Raw genomic sequence first — 25,133 nt, forward strand, 5'->3', positions numbered from 1 at the left:
AGACCTCCAAGGTCCCTTTCCTCTCGGTTATTCTGTTATTGCAAGTATGAAATTTGGAGGTAGGGTAAGTTTCATTAATCAGGATTAATGCCAGGACCCAAAAAAAAAAATGGGTTAAGTTACAAAATATTGGAATTCTCAACAAGCAAGCTGTAAGACCTCATTTATTTCATTTATTATCACGTTTCTAACACTACTCATCTCACTGAAGTGACTCCCGGTGGCGTACAATAAAAATAATTAGTGACGAATTCATTAGGGTGCATCTCTGAGAATGATTTTAACTTTATCTCCTAGATGGTTTCACAGAAGTATGATCAGCTCTCTAGCCGGATATGAGCAAATATGACCAACTGCTTTTCACCTGTCAAGATTGAAAATCTTTGCTTTGCTTTTCCAGACTTCAATAGCAACATTCAAAGACTGCCAGAGCCTCTTAAAGCACATTTCCAACCTGAATGTTAGCGGCTTCTGGGGAGATCAGTTTTTTTTAAAACTTTGCTTGTTAAACACATCAATTAATTGCATTGCTGCAGTGATCTTAAACTTAAAAGAGAATTAATCGCCAGTTTTAGAGAAAATGGAGTAGAACACGCAGTTTGCACGTTTGACATATGTTAACCAGTTAACTCTCTCTTGCTTCTATTCAGCAAACTTAATCGTTACCTTCTAAATAAACTCCAGGCGCTCTTACTGAAAGAAAAAAAAAGGATATCCAATATATCAAAGATGGATCTTCCAGTAAGTGTAGTCCTCAACTTATGGCCACAAATGACCTCATAATTTCCATCGCTAAGTGAGACAGTTGTTAAGTGAGTTTCACCCCATTTTACAACCTTTTGTCAGGATTCCGGCAGTCACCCCAATTAAATCATGAGTCTCGAGCCAAACTTCCAAAACTTAAAAAGGATTTATTGGGAGTTAACATGCCGGCACTGCCTGGGTGGAGCCGACTCTGAGACACATCATTCGTTGTCTCTCTTGACCCTGGTTTTCCCACCCACCCACCTCGGGTGTATCATAATTCATATCCTCCAATGGGACATATCCCTAGCCAAGAGTCATCAATCATGCTCTCCAGTTAGATATTTGCATGGCAGAAACTTCGGTCACCTAGAAACTATCTTTGAAAAACATTTATGGAAATGCCCCGGTCCCTTTCTGTTGGCAATTCTAAAAAGACCAGAGAAATATTTTAGGAGTTGACGCCTTTCTTGCCACCCTTGTTAAGTAAATCTCTGCAGCTGTTAATCAGTAACACAGTTGTTAAGTGAATCTGGCTGCCTCCTTGACTGGTTGTCACAAGGTCGCAAAAGGGGATGATGTGACCCCAGGACGCTGCATTCATCGTAAATGCGAGTCAGTTGCCAAGCGCCTCAATTTTGATCATGTAACCACGGGAATGCTACAACGGCCGTAAGTCTGAAAATACGGTCATAAGTCACTTTTTTTCAGCGTCATCATAACTTCAAACGGCCATTAAATGAACTGTTGTAATTGGAGGACTCCCTGTATGTTGCATGGGTTTTAATCAAACTACCCCTCGTATTGCCCAATGCATTACCCTCGTTCTTAAATTTGGCAATGGATGCTCAGGAAAAGCAAGTTTTCCTTCATTTACCTTCCTGGTAAAAATACTCCAGATTTTTCAGGTTTTTCACCTTTCACACTGACCTTCTGGAAACGCCTTAATTTAGAAATAAAGCCATCCCACATTATTCTTATCTCCCTGAGTTCAACTGGAAGCTTTTGTCCACCTCTGTAATTTACTGAAAAGACTACGTTTCAGAACTATACCAAAGGGCTCTCATTACAGTCAGATGTTCTTGAGTTAAAGAGCTCCTGGGTTCCACCCCTCCACTTCAAAAGCATTAAGAGTCTATAATAATGACAAAGTCTGATGAAGGTGGATATTTCCAACCTCCCTACTGACCACTTTTGATCTTCTGTCACCTCATGGGGGGTTGACAGTTATTTAACAGTTATTTATTTAACTTCCTCCAGCGTGAGTTTGCTTGAGGAGGTCTATGTTTAATTAAGAGGGACAAGGTGAGGACATCAACAGAACCCACATACCGACATCCTGGTCCCTACGGACCACGAATCGGATAGTGGTAGTGTTTTGACCCAAGGAATTCAAGGAAACAACACACCAAATAGGGGTAACAGCAAAACCTTTTAATGATTCTTTACGAATTCCGTTCCTTCACGGTTAAAAGGCTGTTTCAAACTCATTGTCTCTGATAAGAATGAGTCTTACCTAGGTTGTGCAAAGCTGCCAAGAACACTAGATAAAGTTACTAAGAAATATTTCAAACACAAAAAGTCTCCAAACACCAGCAAAGATAGTCCGAATGTCCACAAGGCTTAAGTGCAAAAACTTCTTTGCTTCCTGCAAAGAACTCCGGTTTCTCAGCTGGCTTTTATCCCTTAAGGGAGGGGCCATTCCCTTGCAGCCTTACTCCCGAGTCGCCCGTGCTTCTGCAGCTGCTCTTTCCTTCAAACAGCCCTGCATGCATGCGCACTGGGCACAGGCTCCTCGGGGACATCTTCCTTACTGCTACCAGCCTCCACAATCTCCACAGGCAGCACTCCCTGATGGTCCTGGCCCCATCCCTGCATCACATGCAGGCTCCTCATCTGAGTCCTCACTCTCTGAGACCTCAGCCGTCCACACCTGCTGCTGGAGAACCACAACAGGAAGGCCCAAAGGTCCTTTTTCAAAAGGCAACTGGACTTTTATTTTTCCTTCAAGAAGTTTCACTTCTCATCCAAGAGGCTTCTTCAGTTCTTGAATGAGAAGCGAAACATCTTGAAGGATAAACGCAGAAAGTCCAGTTGCCTTTCGGAAAAAACACTCTTCATAGACATTTGGATAGAAGTAGTTTTCTTGGTTAGGGTCTCTACCAAAAAAAAAAGAAGAAGAACCAATGGTAGCCTTTCAATCAATGCATTTCAGCAGCATGATAGGTGAAATTGGAGGGAAATTGTGTTTCTGTTCTTTGGCAGTGTAGGAAAACACAACTTGTTCTCTTTCCCCTCATTGCCAAAGAACACAATTTCCCTCCAATTTCACCTATTGTGCTGCTGCAATTCATTGACTGAAAGGCTACACAACAAATGTTGTGTTTCCTGATAGTGAGAACAATGAATCAATGGAGCGAATTGCCTCCAGAAACTGTGGACGCTCCAACGCTGGACTTATAGTTTACTATCAACATAACATGAAGATCCTAACCTACAGTTTTATATCTTGCTCTGTACATGTGAAGGCAGTATCCATTTCCGTTACAGCTTAGCCGCTGCACATACTCTAAAGGAAATGTGGCTCCACGCTCAGGTGCAAGAAGTTAGGAACCAGGGTAAAGTTCAAAAATACGACAAGTTTATTTTAGGCTACCTATAGATGAGAACTGAACTACTAATGGTCAAGGTGAATTGGTGCCAGATAAGAGTCAACATTTCGGGAGGGCGGGGAGATGGACTTAGATCTCCTCTGGGGACTTACAGACTCCAAACTGATAATACCTTAGACACCACCCTCGGGTTCAGTCTAGTTGTTTCCTACCAGTGGTGGGATTCAAAATTTTTTACAACTGGTTCTGTGGGCATGGCTTGGTTCGATGGGAGTGGCTTGGTGAGCGTGGTAGGGAAGGATACTGCAAAATCTCCATTCCCTCCCCACTCCTGGGGGAAGGTTACTGCAAAATCCCATTCCCTCCCCACCCTACTAACTTGCTTTCCAGCTCCGTTCTCCTGTGCAGGGCAACCAAAGAAGACCCAGCCGATCAGCTGGGACTCAATGGGAGGCAAGGAATAGATGGGGGCGGGGCCAGTCAGAGGTGATATTGGCTGGTTCTCCGAACGACTCAAAATGTCCGCTACCGGTTCTCCAGAACTGGTCAGAACCTGCTGAATACCACCTCTGTTTCCTACACCTATCATCCAAACCTTAGAAATGCTCTTCTACTGACAAAATTTTCTCTCTACTTGTAGAGATGGCCCTGACAGAAGTAGACCAGATCGATTATCAAAACAATGAGAGGAAAAACATGGCTTGAATCCAAAACATGCAGAAGGAATATGAAAACAGTCCGGTAAGACATCTTCCTAATCGACCTGAGTATAAGGGATGAGGGGAAGTTAAAACCAATCTTAATCACAATAATAGTTCTAGTTTTCCTCCGGAGCTGATTTCTTGATCTGGTCTAAACAGGGGGATAGCATCACCTCGTGAAAAAGTGTAGGTACCAATGGGGCCTTTACCCCATCTTTTACTTCCTTTTCCCTTTCATGCAAAGCAAAGCATTTGAATAGAAAGGAGAAGACAGCTATTGATGGAGTAATAACCTAGACTAATGACCATATAGTGGTTAAAGTGTTGAATGAGGATTGTCGTCAGTAATCTCACCCCCCCGTTTGAATCAGGAAATCTGACTCAAGTCACTGAGTGACTTTGGAGCAATTATTGTTCCTTCCAGCCTCTCGTCACTGGGTTGGTGCAGTGGGAATGAAATAATTCCATGTGATAAATAATATTTCTGACTGATTTATGTCTAATAACAACCTCAGTCTTTTTGAGAGCGTTCTGATATAACCTGAAATTTCGGAGGATCTACAGATTATTTGAGTGCAAGTCGTTTGTGAACAGGCTTCTCAAATTGCCGATAAAAAGCAGTACTTATTTTTCCTCTTATTTCTTCACAGCAGAAAATATTACTGGCGTCACCATCCCCACCACCTGTTCCATAAACCGTGTGAAGAAAAGATAAACAAGTTCCTTTTTGTTATGCTTTATTTCAAAATCGCACAGATATCTTTTGGCTTGGAGTACGTGCAAATCTTCAAATATGGCAACTGATGGACCACACAAGACACATTAAATTGAATTGCTTCAGTCACGTTGCTGGAGGAACGTCGGCAGCATAATGCACTATGACGGGCGCACGTGCAAACTGTCATCTGGAAAATTGAAAAGTTATGGTTTCTGGGAGGAAATGTTTTTTGAACTGTGATAGGATTCCCATCTCCCCGACATTGTAATGGAAAGTGTGGATGACCTTGGGGAAGGAGGAGAGGAGATTCTGCTGTCAGGAGCAAGAAACCAGGAGCCAAGATAGAGAATAAGCACTGAGAACATTGAGCTGCCTGGGAAAGCCAAGGCAAATCATCGAAACCGTAAAAAAAAGCTAAAGTTAGACTAATTTTGACATGGGACACAACACCTGGAAAAATATGGCATCCTTCACTTAATACTCCAAGGAAAGACTGAAGGCAAATGAGGTCCAGGCAGAAGAAGAACATTGTGGCTTCACAATCGAAGGACAAAACTCTGCAGCACTTGTTTGTGCGGCTGTTGATAAAAATAGGATTGCCAACATGATCTCCAACATCTGTTGAGAGGTATGGAAGGAGGAGGAGGAGGAGGAGGAGGAGGAGGAGGAGGAGGAGGAGGAGGAGGAGGAGGAGGAGGAGGAGAAAAAGGAAGAAAGAAGAAGAAAGAAGAAGATTAAGAACTCATTTCACGTCACCTATATACAAGAATCTGATCTGCCAATGGTCTTAGGTGTCTTAGATCTCAGGGGCAAGAAATCAGGAACCAGGATAGAGTTCAAAAGTACTACACATGGTCAAGGCACACTGGCATCAGATACGAGTCAATGGAGGTCTTTTTCAGAAGTGTAGGGACTCCAGGCTGATGGTGCGTTTGACCCCACTTTCAGGCTTTGCCTGATCTTCTCCTCTAGCTACCTAGGAAACCATCAGATAAGAGAGGAAGGAGCCGTTAGTGGTTTAACAATCAGAGGAAGAAAATTAGGGAGGACTCATTTAAGGATGCCTTCATTTACCATTATCTCTTAATCTAATGATGCCTTTATCTTTACCTTGGGTCTAGCAAGGTTGAATGTTCCACACCTCCTAAGCCCGTTTTTTTCCTACAAAGCTCTGGACCAAACTTCATATTATGTTAATTGAGTAGATTGGGGTGTCCAACCTTGGCAACTTTAAGACTTGTGGACTTCAACTTCCAAAATTCCCAGGCAGCCATGGGATTCTAGGAATTAAATTTTGGGAGTTGAGGTCCATAAGTTTTAAAATTACCATGGTTGGACACCCATCATGTAATGTTAATAGGAGAGGCAAGAAGAGCAAACAACAACAGGTCTCCAATAGTTGAGGCCATAGAAGGTCAAGAAATTAGTTGACTACAGAGCCATCAAAAGACCAGCCCATCTGTCCACACTTGACTCCAACCATTGACTCCTGACAGTTTGCACAAGAAACTAAAGCATGAACCATTGTTTACCGACTACACATTGGGTTCACAAACCATGCTGAGTCTCAAACCAAACCAACAATATTATCACTTGATGCAAGGCAACAACTGGGCCACACACAGAGAGAAATCATGTTTTGCTGCTGCTATCTGACTGTTAAAACACGTTTTTCCCCCTTCCTAAATTGAGTTCAGCTGACCTACTTTAGCTGAAGTTATTTTCTTCAACTGCTTTTTAAGAGAATCACAGTTCTATCTGAAAAGAGAGCAAAAGACGTTGAAGATGGTTGTGTTTGCCGGTACAGATGGGCCATTAAGTTAGAGGTTTTAATCGTAGTGGTTTACTTTAATCTGCGGAAGGGATGAGAAGCGCAGGTGTGATGCTTCCAGACACATGATGTGAGCATGCCCACGTGACTCAAGGACCTTCTCTACCAACCTTCACCCAAACTAGCAAGACTGATTAAATCCCTTAGAAAAGTGTGCAAGAATATCCAAGAAGCAATAATAATAATGATTAAAAATAGGAAGACATAATCAAAAGAATTTAAGCAAATGCAATTGATAAAAAAAAAATTGCATGGATGAATGGTATCGATGGATGGATGGCCTTTAAGTTGGCATGGATTCTTAATGACTACATGGATAAATTTGTTCCATATCAATCTTTTATATTGTCCATCCAAGTCATTTTATAACAAAGACAACGCTTGGAATGTTCCATCCAGTTTTGATTGCCACAATATAAAAAATACGTTGAGACTCTAGAAAGAGTGCAGAGAAGAGCAACCAGGATGATTAGGGGGATAAAGGCTAAAACATATGAAGAACGGTTGCTGGAACTGGGTATGTCTAGTCTAATGAAAAGAAGGACTAGGGGAGACATGATAGCAGCCTTCCAATATTTCAGGGGCTGCCATAGAGAAGAGGGAGTCAAGCTATTCTCCAAAGCACCTGAGGGCAGGACAAGAAGCAATGGATGGAAACTCATCAAGGAGAGAACCAACCTAGAATTAAGGAGAAATTTCCTGATAGGAAGAACAATTAATCCATGGAATGGGTTGCCTTCAGAAGTTGTGAATGCTCCAACACTGGAGGTTTTGAAGAAGAGATTGAACAACCATTTGTCTGAAATGGTATAGGGTTTCCTGCTTGCACAGGGGGGGTTGGACTAGGTGACCTTCAAGGTCCCTTCCAACTCTGTTATTCTATTATTCTGTCTTCTCCATTCAACGTAGCCTTTGGGACACTATTTTTCCCATTCTTCTCACAAACAAACACTGAATGAGCAGGAATGCCACGAAGACTTCATGGCAACTTAAGATCAGTCCAATATAAATTTCCAAAGATCAGAATTAATTTCTGAGTGAAGTCCTCCTGGGGAGCAAATCCCATTTAACCCGTTGCATCCATAGAGAAGGGTTGTCACTGGTTTAAGGGCTACAGTTGAATTCTAGTGGTTAAGTTAATGTTACTTGGGTGCTGTTGTAAACATAAACACTTGCACAAGCATTAATCGCCTCCTTTGTGTTCCTTTGTGGGCCACCACAGAAGAAGTCAATCTATAGAATATGCCATTTAACTAAATTAAATTCTACTTAGCATCTGGGATTCCCGTCAAACAATTGCCTTTATAGTTCGAAACAGCCAAACAGCGGAGCCAGTAATAGACACATAAAGATTTTAATAGGTAAATAAATTAGAAGCTCGCATTTCAGTTGCTATCAAAACATGGTTTTAACACAGCCATTTGTAATTAGGTGTCTGACTTTAATGAAGAAAATTTTGCAATCATTAAGATTCTCAAGGAAGGCATTTATACCATCAGTAATGTTTATTTACTCTCAAATGCATTAACTTTGCATCGTGGTTAGGTCCTTATCTTTGTTTATTGCACAATGTAAATCTTCAAGCAGTAGGAAAATTTGCACCCACATTATAAAGCAATTACTGTGTTTCCTAATTCCTCTTTAAATAGAGGAACTTAGTCAGGAAACAATTCCAATTTAGTGACATCAACCTTTTCTCCATCCTTCCTTCACAATATATACATCATTAATTCCCTGATCGGAAAACTTTAGGCAAGAAGACCAAATTAAAATTCAATACAAAGAGTTGAAATTAAGGTCTTTCCATAATTCCAAGAATTTACGGTACTTGTCATTTGTCAAATAACTACCATTCTTTGGCTGGATTGCAAAATTATTTTTTTAAATAACAGAGTAGCAATAAAAGCAATGAATAACATACATTATGACTGTAATTTTTGTTTTAATTTCATGGGAAGGACATTGCATTTTAATAGTGAAATTAAAATGAAAATGGACCCCAAACCTATAATAATGTTTGGAACAAGAAGAATGCCCATAACTTGATGATAATAATAACACAACGATATGGCACCAACTCTGAAAGAAGATGAATTCTAAATTTAAAAGAAACCAGAAGCAGCTGTGTGGTGGCATTGTTCTTTAAAATTATTTGGTTTGAAATATTTTGAGGATTGGAAAGTAGTTTCCTAATGCCTTGGTGTTTAAAAGTGAGAGGCTCTCTATGGAAGTCCTATTAGACTGCACTACTCCAGAATTCAGGCGGGCACCATGACTCAGAGGTTAATAGCAATAGCAATAGACTTATATACTGCTTCACAAAGCTCTAAAGCCCTCTGTAAGCAGTTTACAGAGCCAGCATATTGCCCCCAACAATCTGGGTCCTCCTTTTACTGACCTCGGAAGGACGGAAGGCTGAGTCAACCTGGAGCCTGGTGAGATTTGAACTGCCAAATTGCAGGCAGCCAGCAGTCAGCAGAAGTAGCCTGCAGTACCGCACTCTAACCACTGCGCCATCACGGTTCTTAAAGAACTGAGCTTGTCAGTTGAAAAGCTGATAGTCCAGGTTCGAGCCCCGAGCGCCATGCGACACTCGGGTCCCGTTCCTTGCTCCAGCTCCTGCCCACCTAGCAGTTCGAAAGCATGCAAATGCAAGTAGATAAATAGATGCCACTTCAGTGGGAAGCTAACAGAGTTCCGTGCACCTCAGTATACAGTCATGCTGGCCACATGACCATGGAAGTGTCTTCGGACAACGCTGAAAGAAGAAACAGAGATGAGCATCGCCCCTAAAGTCGGACACAACTGGACACGGGGAACCTTCACCTTTAACTTTACCATTCTATCGGTTGCAAATGTTGAATATTTGCAATGGTGGCTTCCCAACTGATTAGAACAATCCCCTGAGAAGATTCCTGAGCATTGAAAAGTGAGACTCTCTGCGGAAGTCCAATTAGGCCTCACTGTTGAAGTCACTATTGACTGTCTCCAGGATCCCATAGAGTAAGGGGCCAATTTGACACCCCCAATGAGGAACAAACAGAGGACAAAAGTTGCCATTTGAACTAATCCATGTTCTCAGCTTCCTCTCCGTTAGCTCTTCAGGCTAATGAATTTATCCTGGAAAGATTCAGTCCATTGGCTCAATTAAGATTTCACAGGCTTCCATCATTTGAAGACATGGAGTTTAGCTCTGTATGTGAGATATTTAAAAAGTAGAATGCATCATAGCCGGCTACATTTATCTGCTTTAATCTTTGCTAATTTCTTTTTCCTCACCATTAAAGTTGCCACAGATTTCTTCCCCAAAAGGAATATTTTGAGTGAACGGTGGGAGAGCTCAGAAAGATGGATTATGAATAAAAATTCAAATATAGGAAACGGACAGGCTGCGATGAATCAAGTTCATTTATACCAGCTTTGTCATCTTACCAACCATGTTTTCTTTTGACCCCTATTTATAAATTCAATAAGGGCCATGTGAATATGTGCAGGCAATTGTTTGCATACAAGAATTCCCCACATTATGCAAAAAAAAAAAAAACCAAACCTGGTTCCTGCAAGTATTTTATTTATGAGAAATAAATTCATGGGAAAATCTCTTTTTTCTCAGGTTGTTTCTTTGACTCCATTTTCTCTGTATATATTATCTCCCTGTTATATACCATTTTTGTGATTTTTTTTAAACTGCTGCAAAATTCTGGAAAGCACAGCTATCACCATCTTCAGTGGCTAAATTTTTCTTCTTCTCCCAATTATGAAAACTTGCATTCCCCAGCCCATCCATCTTTGAAAGAAAAAAAAAACCTGCCTTGCATCCCTGAGTTATTTTTCCATCTGGTGTGGTAACTATTTGAGTAACGGCATTCCTCGAGGCTATAAAATAGATATAAAGGCAAAAGTACCCCCTGTCCAGTTATTTTCAACTCTAGGGGGCAATACTCATCTTCATGTCTTAGCTGAGGGAACTATCTTGTCCAGAAGACACCTCTGTGGTCATGTGGCTAGCTTGACTATATGCTGAAGTTCACAAAATGCTCTTCTCTTTCCACCAAAGTGGTACCAATTTATCTATTTGCATTTGCCATGGGAACTCACCCTGTCCTGCAGTACTTGGGACTGACAAGCTCAGCGTTTTTAACCACTGAGCCATTGTGACCCCAGAATCGTAGGTATACTGTACCTCAAATTAATTCTTTCTTCTTAAACTAAAGTCTTGGGCTGAATGTGGGCTGTGCAATGTTTGAGATGATGGAGGCTTAACTTTCCAACTTTCTGAAGAACATCAAGAGGTCAAGGTCGTGTTGCCAGAAGGCATGTAGCTGAGCTTGTAAAGCCCATTTTGAGGTGATTTTAAGGGTGGATATCTCCTACAATTCTTTTTTTTTTAAATCTCTAATCTCATTCTATCTCATTTCTAAAGAAACTTGTGAATGTTGCTTGTACCAAATGTGGAGAATTCTGAAACAATAATATTGTTTAAAGGAATACACAAAGGTTTTACAAAGAACACAAAGAAGTTATGGGAGCTTCATCCCTGGAGGCTTTCTGTGGAGATTCTCAGTCATCCAGGTCATGGTTATTCTCAAGAAGCAACTGGACTTTCTGGTTTTTCTTTGAAGTCTTTTCGCTTCTTATCCAAGAAGCTTCTTCAGCTCCTTATCTAACAACTTAGATTACTCTTTTTGATTTTTATATTTTCGTGATTTTCAACCTGATCCGCGTATATATATTTTTTCTCATCTCAAGCCAGACACGTTCAAGCAAAGTGAAGCTGAGATGCAGCATTCAATTGAAGTGTCTTTTTTTTTAAAAAAAATAACTTGACATCAGGGCTTGGATGCCGAAAATGAAAGAAATAAGATTTTAAATAGCAATAGCTCTTGGGATGGAAAACACACCTGACACCACCTCGGAAGTTGTGTTCCTTTGCTTGGATGCAGCTAGACTATGACAAATAGCTGAGTTATTTTCCTATGGAAAATTTTAAGCAACAGCCTCCCTTACATTCTTCTTGGAAAACCAAAACAGCAATATGCATTAAAGAAAAGTTTACTGCATATTCTAGAACCAAAAAGATCTAAAAGAAAGTTTCGTCCTGCTGATGAAAAAAAAAAAAATCTTACCCACTCCCTAATAAACAAACCAATATTGGCTTCTTCCACCTGCCACACTAAGCCACAAACTAATCACAATTTGGTTTAGCATCCTGAGCACAGCTGGTGTCTGTTTCCCGCGTTTTCCTACACAAACTTTACTCTTTCTTCTTAATTTGACTCGCCTGCCAACCCAGTGCCCAGATTTCATATTTAATAGCTTGCCATCTTTGCTGTTTTGGCTTGAGCTTCTTTTTCTTTCTCTCGTCCTCCCTTGGGTAGGAGAGGGAGCTCCTCAGGAAAAGATCTAACAGAAGGGAAGATGCCATAATGTCTATTATTCTTTCTAGACTCCAGGGTCTCCTTTGCACTTTGTTAGCCAGCCAGTTGATCACACCGCGGGAAGCCCAACAAAGAGACAGGACCAGATGGAGTGGGGGTGGGGTGGGAGAATGGAACAGGAAACCTTAGCAGAAAAGTTGTGAAACTTGGATGCTGACCAAAGGGTTCAAAGAAGACTTTCCAGGGAAAATTTTGGACTGACTGGCACGTTCGTGGTGTATCTACATCACTAGAAGAACCAATGAGATAAGAAGATGGGCATCTCAGCCAGGAAGACTGTACAGGAATACCTTAGACAGGCTTTTCAAAATTGATACCAACTCATAAAACATTTTGTATACACGTTTTATAGTTGACAACAGAAAGAAGGGTGGGGGGAGTTTCAAAGAGCAGGCGGCAGTGTGGAATCGAAAGTACATTCCATTCATATTTTCTTCGAAGACTGATTAGATGACTGAAGCTTCTGCTGCAAAAAAAATCTAATTGGAGAGCATGATTGATGACTCTTGGCTATGGATGTTTTTTTGTTGGATGATACACCCAGAAAGGTGTGGGGGAAAGCAGGATCAAGGGTGACAGTGAATTACGTATTTCAGAGTTGGCCACGCCCAGGTAAATGGCGGACAGCTTTCTACTTAATGTTTTTGGTTTAAAAGTAAGTCTTTTAATTTTTAAGTCTCTTAGGTTAGGGAGCTTGCTGGAAGTTAGTCTGGAATAGAGATAAATAAATAGTGGCAGATTATAAATGAACAACGCTGTTTAAATCATTGGTGTAATAAATTAAATGAGTGGGCACTGTCACTTTTTCAGTTGCCCACAACCTATGAAGCTGTTGTAGGGTGCTCTCCTTACAAGAGAAAAATAAAAAATCGCTAAAATTGTTTTATACTAATAACATTCCCTAAACCTCTTCATCTCTTTCACAGACAGAACCGTCCAATGACTGTTTTAAGACCCTGAATATTCATATTCCTGCTAAACGCCTGTGCCGATTATGTTTAGGAGATTAAGTACAGTAGAGAAAACTAGACAACCTTGTTTAGTGCTGTTATTTATTGGAATAACTTTATTCTGCCTGCACATGTGCTAATTACTGCTTGTGTGGGGTGGAAATGACTGAGCTGAGAAATAAAATTACATCCAAAATGTAAACACATCGCAGCTTGTTCTCTGTAAAGAAGATAACCAAATTTAAAACTATAAGCAATCGTTTGACATCACGTGCGTTATTCTACGTATATTGTTGTGCACCTGTCTTCTAAAAGTCTTCTCAGAGTCAGAATCAAGACGGGGTTATTTTGAGGTTTTTTTTCCATCCGTTCTTCATTCTCAGGACTGAGCTGTCATTTACTTAACAGTTCTTGCATTCTTTCTTAAAGGTTATCTCCTTATCTATTCTACTTTGCACAATCCTCAAAATCCACAACGCACAAGAGAGACTCAAGATCATGCGATGTTCTAGTACCGCTTTGCAAAACCTTAGTAAGACCACACTTGGAATAGTACATCTGGTTCTGGTCATTACAATATAAAAAAAGATGTTGAGACTCTGGAAAGAGTGCAGAAAACAAGAATGATCAGACAGTTGGAAGCTGAAACAAATGAAGAATAGTTACAGGAATTGGGTATGACTAGTCTAGTGAAAAGAAGGACTAGGGAGGACATGATAGCAGTATTCCAATATTTGAGGGGCTCCTACAAAGATGAGGGGGTCAAACTATTTTCCAAAGCACCAGAAAGCAAGACAAGGAACAATGGATGGAAACTAACCAAGGCGGGAAGCAACTGAGGACTAAGAAGAAATTTCCTAACAGTGAGAGCAATCAACCAATGGAACAGCTTGCCTTTAGAAGTTGTGGGTACTCCATCACTGGAGGCTTTCAAGAAGAACCTAGACAGCCATTTGTCTAAACCGGTATGGGGCCTCCTGCTTGAGCACGGGGTTGGACTAGAAGACCTCCAAGGTCCCTTCCAACTCCGTTATTCTACGTTTTAGTCCATGTTCTAAGTCACATACTTCCTACCCGTCCCCATCAGATCCATTCTCTTCAAAATATGGAGCAAACAAAATTTGCCCGGTTTTCCTCCTTAAGATAGTTGGCATATAAATAACATCAGCCAATATTTAAAGAGCAGTTAAGTAGCCGGTGCTACTTCAGTAATTTGAATGGATTTTTTTTTAATAGACTCCAGCATCATGATTAAAGAGTTAAGTGGCTCTGATGCCTACATCCCCAGTGGTGTTTTCAGAGTTTCATTGATATGTGCCAGGGCACTCAATGGTTGGCTGCCTTAATCAATAGTTCAGGTGCTCAGGGAAAAGTCCCGGGTGAGAAACGCGCGGATGTAAACAAAAAAGAAGAAGAACAGGGGAAAACGGGAAATTGAGAAGTCCGCATGCTAATTTGGTTGCATGCTTGAGTTCGGCCCAAGAGAATGGCCAATTTTCCATCAAGGGGACTCCACCAACTACGATGTAATTCAATGTACCATGTTCGCTCTTGTTCCAAAGTGAGACTTCCTTAGCACATGTGAAATTTGGGGGCGTGCATAAGCACACCAACGTGCCTACCATCCCTGTCCTATTGTTTCTTTTTTTTTTCTTATTCGTATCCATTTCATGTGTTTATAACTATGTTTATACTTATACCTGTTATCTTATAATTGCTTGACAAAATAAAATAAATTTTAAAAAATAAAAACAAAATGTAGAGCATTTCACCTCCGTCCCTTGTATTGGAAAAGGTAGAAGTGCATTCTTCAGGTTTTCAGGCTTCAACCATCAATCTGCAGAAGTATTTTCTTGCGCAGTCAGAAAAATCTCATATTCTCTTATCATCAGAGGCTCCATCTATTGATGTTGTTTTCTATCCTGTTCATTTTGTGGGGGTGGGGAGTCAAAATTAGAATAAATTCAGAAACTCTTAGTGGATATTTTCACGAGTGGAGAAGTCCACGGAACTTTGAGCATAAGGTCAAAGTATATGGGATCATGAATCGCCGAAGAATAGAATTCTATTAAGAAATAATTAAGCAGCAGTCCACTCTTAAGATGACCAAGGGGGAAGAAAGCTTTTGAGTCAATGGTTTGGAACCTGAACAGAACAAAATAACAGACTTGGAAGGGACCTTGTAGGTCATCTAGTCCAGCCCCCCTGCCCAAGCAGGAGACCTTACCCCATTTCTGACAGATGGCAATCCAGTCTCCAATTAATCCAGGAACTAATTAAGGATCCTTTTTTATACAAAAGTAAAAGTCTTGTTCTGCGTAGGGGTTTCCTTCCTTGCTTTTCCTCTCTAGACTAGTGTGATAATTTCATTTCCTGAAATGTTTCAACAAGATTAATAATTCTGAATCTAGTTCCTAATACGGAAATTTATGGGTATGAATGATCACACGGGAGCCTCTTCTGTTTTTGAAAGCTACCCAAATGAGATATTTTCTAGGCCAGAAATGGCCACCAAGGTACTTCAGTTTTTCCTCTGGTGCACCATTGTCATCTCCTGACCATCTGGTAACTATCCGCTGACTGGTCACCTCCACCATAGAAGCTATGTTGATAATGTTCTTCTCATGGTGACCATCAAATCACAGCTATGTTTTTTTCTGATCTACTGTTTCATTCCAATGGGACTTTCTCCCTACACAGCTACTACTTTTTATTTGAGCATTGTCCAAGAGACAAGTTTAGAGTGAAGAAAAGGAGAAAGCTTCTTCTCTGGTGGCAAATAATAATAGTATCACGCTAGCAATACTATTACTAAATTTGCAGGTGATACAACAGTGGTGGGACTCATCTCCAGGGGGGATGAGTCTGCCTACTGAGATAAGGTGGACCAGTTGTTTTCGTGGTGTGGAGACAATAACTTGGTCCTCAACACCAATAAGACCAAGGAGCTAATAGTGGACTATAGAAGGAACAGATCGGACATCCAACCCTTGCTTATCAATGGAGACCGAATGGAGCAAGTGGCCAGTTTTAAGTTTCTGGGTGTTATCAAAAAAGAGGACTTGACCTGGGGTGCCCACATTGCAGCCCTGGTCAAAAGGGCCCAGCAGAGATTATACTACCTGAGACTTCTCAGAAAACAACAACCGAATGGAAAACTGCTGGTGACCTTCTACCACTGCACCAGAGAGAGTATCTTAACTTATTGCACCTCTGTATGGTTTGCCAATTGCACAGGGGCAGATAGGACAGCACTCCAGAGGGTTAAGGTCATTGCCCAGAAGATCATGGGTTGCCCTCTCCCCTCTTTGGAAGAGCTTTATAGCTCCCGCTGCCTTAAGAAAGTTCAAAACATTCTCAAAGATCCATCTCATCCTGGGCACCCCTTTTTTTGAACTATTACCATCTGGCAGACGGTACAGGACAATAAAAACAAGGACAAATAGGCTGAAAAACAGCTTCTATCCCAGGGCAGAAACTCTATTGACTTCTACTATGTAGTACAATATTAATGCAATATCAGAGGTTTCAATTCAGTGTATAGAATGTGAAGAATGTCTGTGTTTATTTTCATAGTCATAATGTACACTGAAGATGGTATTTAATTTCGTTGTATGAGGTGCAATGACAATAAACTAAACTAAACTAAAACTAAACTAAATAGGGCATTGGCGTGATATCCCTTCCACAAAGAAAAGAGATTTGGTTTATTGGAAGTTGACTTGGAGAAGATCTCCCTGACATACTCAAAATTCCAGAGAGGCTGCAAGAGAGAACTAGTTAACATTTCACTAAGAAAGTATCAACAGTGAAATATCTTTATCGGTCCTAAAGTATCAGAATGCAACTTCGTAATCTTGATATTAAACAGTAAGAACATTGCGAGGGGATGCGTCTTTCTAGCTTTCCAAAGAAGAACCTTCCCTAGCCTTACCAGGAGACGGGCAAGAATAAATCTCAGACTTTAAAAAAAAGAAAACATAAAGAAATAGTTCTACCTCGAAGGAAAATCGTTTCTTTGAAGAGAAAGAAATCCTTCACTTGGGGAAAACCCAGGACCACAAAGAAATTCACATCAGAACATTGTGAACATGATCGTGTGTTGTGCATGCAAAGTGTTTTTGAGGGTATTCAGGAAATATCCATGGCTAAATCTTTGCAGGGGGTTTTTTCTTTATAAATATCCCCCCTCCTCCAAAAAAAAGGACAAAAGGTAAAAGGAAAAAAAGAGAGAGAGATTTTTCGGTGTCAGCAAAATTCCAGAAGAACATTAAAACTTTTTTGCTGATTAGATTATAAAAGCTTCACTTTCCTCGCAGTTCCCTGAGGTAATTAGCAAACAGACAAGTGATTTTTAAATATATCTTTTTTTGCCTGTCTGATGAAAGGGCATTCTCCAGGCTCCCAAAGACTCTGCTCAGTTTAAAAAGCAAAGACTTGAAGGAGAATCTCAGAAAGGCAGCTGAAAGACTAGAAGTTCCTCTTGTGAAATGAAATGGAGGGGAGGGAGAGAGAGAAAGAGAAATGGGATTGACACGGCGGAGAATTAACCGTCATTTCTTTCAAATGTCATTCGTATTGGGGAGTCAGATCCTGAATTAATTAACATGCACAAGAAAGCAACAACTGCTCCTTGCAAACATCTGCCCCGGGTCAAATTCAACCTCCAAAAATGCTTCTTTGGACTCTGATTTTGGGTTGAGGGAAAGATCCTGAAATCTCTTCTTGGCTTAATAGCTCCTAGCCAGGGGTGAGATTCAAATGTCTTAACAACTGCTTCTGTGGGTGCGGCCTAATTTGTGGGTGTGCCCTGGTGGTCATGCGACTGGGTGGGTGTGACTTGGTGGTCACATGACTGGCTGGGCATGGCTTGTATGTAAAAATTGTAAATATTTATGTTAATATTGAATTTTTTATTTAAAAAAAGAGCAACTTTTACCCCAAACCAGGCAAAGCAGGCAGGAAGATTGAGTTGCTCACAGAATCACAGATTCACTTAGAGATCTATCTTTCTTCAATCTGTTACCTGAGTCTGCACTGAAAAATAGAAACTTCAGTCCTAAGAAAGGTTCGGCTCTGCTTTCAGATTAGCTAAAAAACAAGGAATCCAACAATTTCTTGCTTTCTTAGCTGATCTAAATCTCCCTGCACAGCAGAACAGCTAAAGACCACTAAAAGCTACACACACTCCAACTCTTTTCCATCTAGTGGTCAGCTGGGTTTTTACACCCCGTACCTGGTAGCTGTCATAAACCTCAGTGGTTGGTTCTCCACTAACACAAATTCTGAGAACATTCAAGGCCACCACAGAAGATTGGTCAACTCCCGATCCCTTGAGTCTGTTGCCAACATCTTGTTGCCAACCTGGATGTCCTTGTATTCAACACAGAGCCTGCATCTCTTTCCCATTTTGGAGAACTTGGTGCAAATCTTTGTCATCAATCTGAGAATATCAAAAACCAGCTTTTGTGTAGCTATCTCAGCCACGTTTGACTTTGTGCCATTTCCACCAACAGGGTGGCTTAGGCTAATGACTTTTTTATTGAAAATACACATCCCATCTTGCTCTAAATCTGAGGTCATTGCGTTCGCCTAGATAACTTCCCTAATATTGAACTGAGAAAGACCAGGTAGGAAAAGCAGGAAGTGAAATTGCCTGATGACCTCTCTGACCAACAATTCTGTCGCTCCCCCAACCCAACCCACCCCGCTTGTTGTCTGATTGAACAAACCATTCCTCTTTTAAATATTTCACCCATTTATTGAAGTTGGGTGAGGAGCAGAGCTAATAAGAAATGACAGCTGAAATCACTACATTTCAAGACCTGACAACGCTCCTTATTTTTAATTTAACTGGGATCATGGACTGATGGGAACATCCACCACTGTGAGCAAATAAAAGTGGCGAAGACGGGGTTCAATTTACATTTATCGTTCATTGATCTGTGGGTTCCTTTTTTTTTGAAAAAAAAAAGAATTATAGACAAACGGAGAAAAGGGAAGAAGAAGAAGAAGAAGAAGAAGAAGAAGAAGAAGAAGAAGAAGAAGAAGAAGAAGAAGAAGAAGAAGAAGAAGAAGAAGAAGAAGAAGAAGAAGAAGAAGAAGAGGAGGAGGAGGAGGAGGAGGAGGAGGAGGAGGAGGAGGAGGAGGAGGAGGAGGAGGAGGAGGAGGAGGAGGAGGAGGAGGAGGAGGAGGAAGAAGAGGAGGAGGAGGAGGAGGAGGAGGAGGAGGAGGAGGAAGAAGAAGAAGAAGAAGAAGAAGAAGAAGAAGAAGAAGAAGAAGAAGAAGAAGAAGAAGAAGAAGAAGAAGAAGAAGAAGAAGAAGAAGAAGAAGAAGAAGAAGAAGAAGAAGAAATAATAATCTCATAGCTGCTTAACGATTAAGGGGTTGATGGTATTCGGTGGAAATTGCACCGATGTTGAAACACAATGGAGTCTAAAATAAAGCTTTCCATTCAATCCCTTTCGGTTCAAAATGTCCTATTCTTGTTGCTCTTTTTGAGAGTTTCCCTTGATGGAGCTTTGGTGATGGCAGAGAAAGTTCTTCGGGGCATAGTTTTCTGGTCCACATCTCCTCAAGACTCTAACTTCCAAGGCCCAAGAGAAGAAATATTTCATGAGACGAAGTTATCATGGAACGCCCAGAAGTTCAGTTAAGCCTATGAAGAGCTTTCCCTTGCTGCTTCTCTTTCTGAGATTACTGGGGGCTCTCTGAGCCCCTGCAAGCCCCCAGCAGCCCATCCCTGATTTCAATAGGTTCACCAGGTTCAAAAACATTCAATAGCTCTTTCTTTCTTTCTTTCCCATTTACACGAAATGATGTTTTTCTTTTTGGGGGGCACAACATGAATTTAGACTCAACAAATAGCGGCATTTTCTCAAGCATCCCCACCACCACAAACCCAGACTCAAAGTCCACCGAGACAAAGTGAATTCTTTTTTTTTCCTTCCTTGCATTTGCGGAGAGCCAAAATACAATGACAGAAGATCACATCAGAAAATATCTCGGTAGCACTTTGCTTCCCACAAAGAAAGATGAGATGAAGCCGGCCAAAAGTCCATTGGCCTCCGCGTCAAACATTTGTGTAACGTTGCGTTGTGTTTTTGTTTTTTGTTTTCGCCTTCCTGCCCATAAAAGCCTCGCTTATGCTCCTATTCCTCTTACATCAGCGAGGCCTGCTGGTTGCAGACTTTGGATCCGTTCCCACTTTCATTTCTGAGAACAATCGATGCATGAGATGCATGGGGGGTGGATGGGCTCAGCGCCAGACACACTGCAGAGAAGGGCCTGAAATGAGCAACACCGAAGAAACCAGCCAGCGCACGTCATCCATCGAAGAGCTATTTAACGGCACTTAAAACATTAATTAAAACAAAACCACCACGTTAAAAACATCGAAACTTTTTTTTTTTGGCCTCATTGGCTGGGGACCAACAGAAAGCGGGAATGGATTATTCCGATTTAGCCAACCCGGCCAATAAAACTTCATTGTTTGTTTGTTTTGTTTGATAAATTTAAGGGCTGCTTTGCGTGTCACTTTATTGAGGCAGTTGGTTCAAAAAAATAAAAAATGAAATAAAAAAGGCATTTAAAGAGAGGAGCAGAAGGCCCTGATTAAGTTTTCAGACGAGGAGAGAATGATCCAGAGAGAGCCGCCATCCGGTTTGAAAGTCTCCTAGGAATTATTCATGCTCAAAGGAAATGCTTGCTTAAAAGGCTGGATCGGGGAGGAACTGTTGGAAGAGACTATCTGGAGCTCAGGATTGAACTGCTGGGTGCTTGGCACGCTCTGAGCTTGTTGGTTTTCCTGCAGACATTTCATGACCCAACTAGGTAATATCATCATGGCTAGAAGGAGAGGTGTTCGTGGAGAGGAAGAGGGAAAGGAAGAAAGAAGATGTAGGAAAGAGAGAGGGGAGGGGAGAGGAGGAGGAGGAAGAGGAAGTGTTAAATATTCAACAATGCCTCGTTAATATGCATGTGCGTGATATGTAGGGTGGAGTCGGACATCAGACTCCACTCATTGGCCCAGCCACTGGTGGGAATAACAAAGCACCGTCAGTGGCTGAAGCGTTGGACAGCGCCGGCTATAAAAGGTGAGCCACTTTTCTGCTCCTGAGCGTAACTAGAGAGTTTTCCTACACTCTCTGGTCCTGCCTCTTCCTTCTGCATGCATAACAGGGAGAGGAAGAGGAGGACTGTGGGGGCTCTCTGAGCTTGGTGGGTTTCTTGCCAATGTTTCATGACCCAACTATGTAATATCATCATTGCTAGAAGGGAGTGTGGAGAGGAGGAGGAGGAGGAGGACTGTGGGGGCATTGAGGCGATTGTGGAGAGGAGAGGAGAGGAGAGGAGAGGAGAGGAGAGGAGAAGAGAGGAGAGGAGGAGGGAGAGGAAGAAAGAAGATGTAGGAAAGGGAGAGGAGAGCAGGAGGAGGAGGAGGAAGAGGAAGAGGAGAATTGTGGGGGCTCTCTGAGCTTGGTGGTTTTCTTGCAGATGTTTCATGACCCAACTAGTAATATCATCATTGCTAGGACAGATGTTTGTGGAGAGGAGAGGAAGGGGAAGGGGAAGAGGAAGAAGAAGAGGAAGAGGAGGAGAACTGTGGGCGTTCTTTGAGCTTGGTGGTTTTCTTGCAGATGTTTCATTATCCCACTAGGAAATATCATCATTGCTAGAAGGGAGTGTGGAGAGGAGGAGGAGGAGGAGGAGGAGGAGGAGGAGGAGGAGGAGGAGGAGGAGGAGGAGGAGGAGGAGGAGGAGGAGGAGAAGAACTGTGGGTGCTCTCTGAGCTTGGTGATTTTCTTGCTAACAGTTCATGACCTAACTAGGTAACATCATCGGTGCTAGAAGGGAGTAGGCTCTGTTTTCCCTTTTAGCACCGATGAGGTTATTTACTGGGTAGCTTCCCTAACAGGTTCTCCTAGCAATCCAGCCATTGCTGGGGAGAAAACTTTTCAGGAAGCATTGCTTTTCCCCTTTCGGTGATGGTGGGGAACCTTGAACCCACCCCCCCACTTTCCCCCATCCTTCCCCACAGAGGGAAAACGAATTGGCCAGGAATGGTGCTGACCCATCCCAAAAACTCGCGAAAGAAACATCCTCAAACAAGCAACCTTCGCCAAACGCAACCGGTCAAGTAGAGCGCCGTCTTTGCAACAGTTTGGCTTTTTAGCACTTATGCATAATTGAGAGTCCGGTGCTTCTCCTTCCTGAAATTAAACTCCAACGAAGCATAGCAGATGGTTCTAGATGGCTCGCAAAAACCACCCGCGACACCGGTGGATTGCCTCGCCTCCGACGTATTGCGTGTTTTGTCTGTATGTGTATGTGTGTTTTCCCCGCGGCAGATAATTGACTCCTGACCCCGATACTGCTTTTATGGCTGCTGATTTAGCACCAGTTTATTCATCAACATCTGGTGGGCTCAAAATGATGTTTTATTTTATTAGCTCCCAAATGGGTGGCTAATGCAGCTTAATGGGGCAGGGACAGGCCATTAAGAGAATAGAATAACATCCGAGTAACTGAGTTGGGTGGGATCTTGTAGGTCATCTAGTCCAGGGATCGCCAACCTTTTGGACCTCAGGACCACCAAACTCATAATTTCAAACCCCCGTGGATCAGAGACCCTGGGAAAATCCCCCCAAAAAGTCTGCAGGAAAATCCCCCACTCCGTTTTCCTACCGATCGATCATTCTTTGTTTGGGATTGCAGGATACCGTCTCCAGCTCCGTTCTCAGGAGGGGAGAGAGAGAGAGAGGGAGGAGAGACTTTTGGCTTCGTGCAAGGAAAGCAGCAGAAGCAGCAGAAGTCTTTCTTTCTCTCCCCCCAAACTCCACCAGAAATGAGTCTTTGTGAGACTTGCCAGCTCAGCCTCTTGAAATAGGATGCCTTGCAGGGTCTTCTTTGTGGCAACCCTGAATAGAATAACAGAGTTGGAAGGTCCCAAGCAGGAGATCCTATGCCATTCCAGTTGTCCAATCCTTTCTTTAAAAGCCTCAAGTGATGGAGTACACACAACTTCTGGAGTAAAGTCGTTCCACTGGTTAATTGTTCTCCCTGTCAGAAAATGTCTCCTTAGTTCTAGGTTGCTTCTCTCCTTGATTAGTTTCCATCCGTTGCTTCTTGTCCTGCCTTCTGATGCTCTGGAGAATAGCTTGACTCCCTCTTCTTTGGGGCAGCCCTTGAGATATCGGAACACTGCTATCCTGTCTCCCCTAGTCCTTCTTTTCATCAAACTAGACATATACCCCATTAGAGTTTTCAGTCTCTGCACCCCCAACCTGGCCTTCTAATCTGAAAGACTTTTCTTGAATGGGGTAGTTGAACTACGGATGTTTTTGTCTGCTTTGGTTTTGCCTTTGTTTTATTGATTTATTTATTTATTTTTGCCTTTGGACTCTGTATTTTGATCTTCGGAATGGAATGGTTTTTTTAAAAGGAAAAAAAATAAATAAAGGAGAAACGATGAGGACATCAAATGATAAAACGAAGGGGAGCGTTGCCTTTCATTTCATGCCCTCTCTCTCTCTCTCTCTCTCCCATCTGCCTTCTCTGTTCTCTAAGGCCCGTGATGGCTGTCATTTCAAAGAGAACAGCCAGTAATCTAAATTTACTGAATCATGTCAAAACGGTGCCAAGTTGAAAGCAACTTAGAAGACTTGTGGAGCATAGCAGGGTGCAGATGTCCGTTTGAGTTTCATCCAGGAAAAAGAAAAAAAAAAAGATTGCCACTTTAGCCCTTCAGAGTTATCCCCGGCTCTCATAAAGAGACATTCACAGCATTGGTGGCCTCCGAAATCTTGGGAAGGAGACGGTGAATATGTCACCCCTATTCAGGTAACAGATCGTCAAGAGTTGGAAGGGACCTTGTAGGTCATCTAGACCAACTCCCCGCCCAAATGGGAGACTCTACACCATTTCTGACAGATGGCAGTCTAGTCTCTTCTTGAAAGACTCAAGTGATGAAGCTCCCACAACTTCTGAAGGCAACTTCTGTTCCATGGGTGGATTGTTCTCATTGTCTGAAAGTTTCTCCTTATTTCCAGGTTGAATCTCTCTCCTTGATCAGTTTCCATCCATTCTTCCTTGTCTGGCCTAAAGGCATAAAGAACAGGTTGTTCTTGACTTATAACCCTTTGTCTATGACTGCCTGAAGTTACAACAACACTGAAAAAAGTAACTTATCATTGGTCTCACATTTAGCCCAGCATCCCTATGGTCACGTGATCAAAATTCAGGCACCCGGCATATATTTAGAATAGTTGCAGATCCCAGGGTCATGTGACTGACATTTGAGACTTTACCAGAACGGCTTCGGAGAAGTGAAGTCAATGTGGGGAACTGGCATTCCATTCTAACACTGCTGATGTTACCTAGTTGGGTAATGAAATGTCTGCAAGAAAACAACCAACCTCAGAGGGCAACCAACCTCCTTCTCCTCCTCCTCCTCTTTGCAAACCTCATTTTATTGTAGCACTGCTGAGATTACTTAGTTGGGTAATGAAACGTCTGCAAGAAAATCACCAAGCTCAGAGCGCATTGAATACCCCACCATATCCACCTGGATATTTCAAGTGCTATAAGAGAACCAAAAGACACAGGACACGGCTTTGTGAATCCAACTGCAGCACACATACGCAACTTTGAGCCAGGGAGATAAAAAATAATGCCATTCTGGCCCACTTTTTCTGAATAATCGATCCCTAAATTCACTGTAAAGCAGGACGTGTGAAAATGGCTCCCAGCAAAAGACTTAATAGCAACCCACAACATATTCGGAGAGGATTACACCAGGTTTTCATTACTCCGTTCTTACTCGATGCGGCATGCTACTTTTCATTGCAAAGTAACTTAAAAATCACCCCTCAGGCTAACTTGGTGTTTTTTGAGGGAAAATTGGGTGGGGGGATAGGAATGAGAGAACAAGAAAGCAGGCAGTTGGAAAAACAGTATTCCGAAATAAAGCAGGGAAGGAAAGAGAGCTGCCTCTTTTATTATTTATTTAATTGATTGATTAACTGATTGATTAATTAATTAATTTTTTATCCTGCCCTACTGGGCAATTCTGGGCGCTTACAAGTTATAAAAGAAGGGGGGGAATAATTAAAACATTAAAGTATGATTAACTGTATCA

The sequence above is a fragment of the Pseudonaja textilis genome, chromosome 14 (assembly GCF_049901715.1).
Source record: "Pseudonaja textilis isolate UNSWEBS1 chromosome 14, rPseTex1.2, whole genome shotgun sequence".
Classification (NCBI taxonomy): domain Eukaryota; kingdom Metazoa; phylum Chordata; class Lepidosauria; order Squamata; family Elapidae; genus Pseudonaja; species Pseudonaja textilis.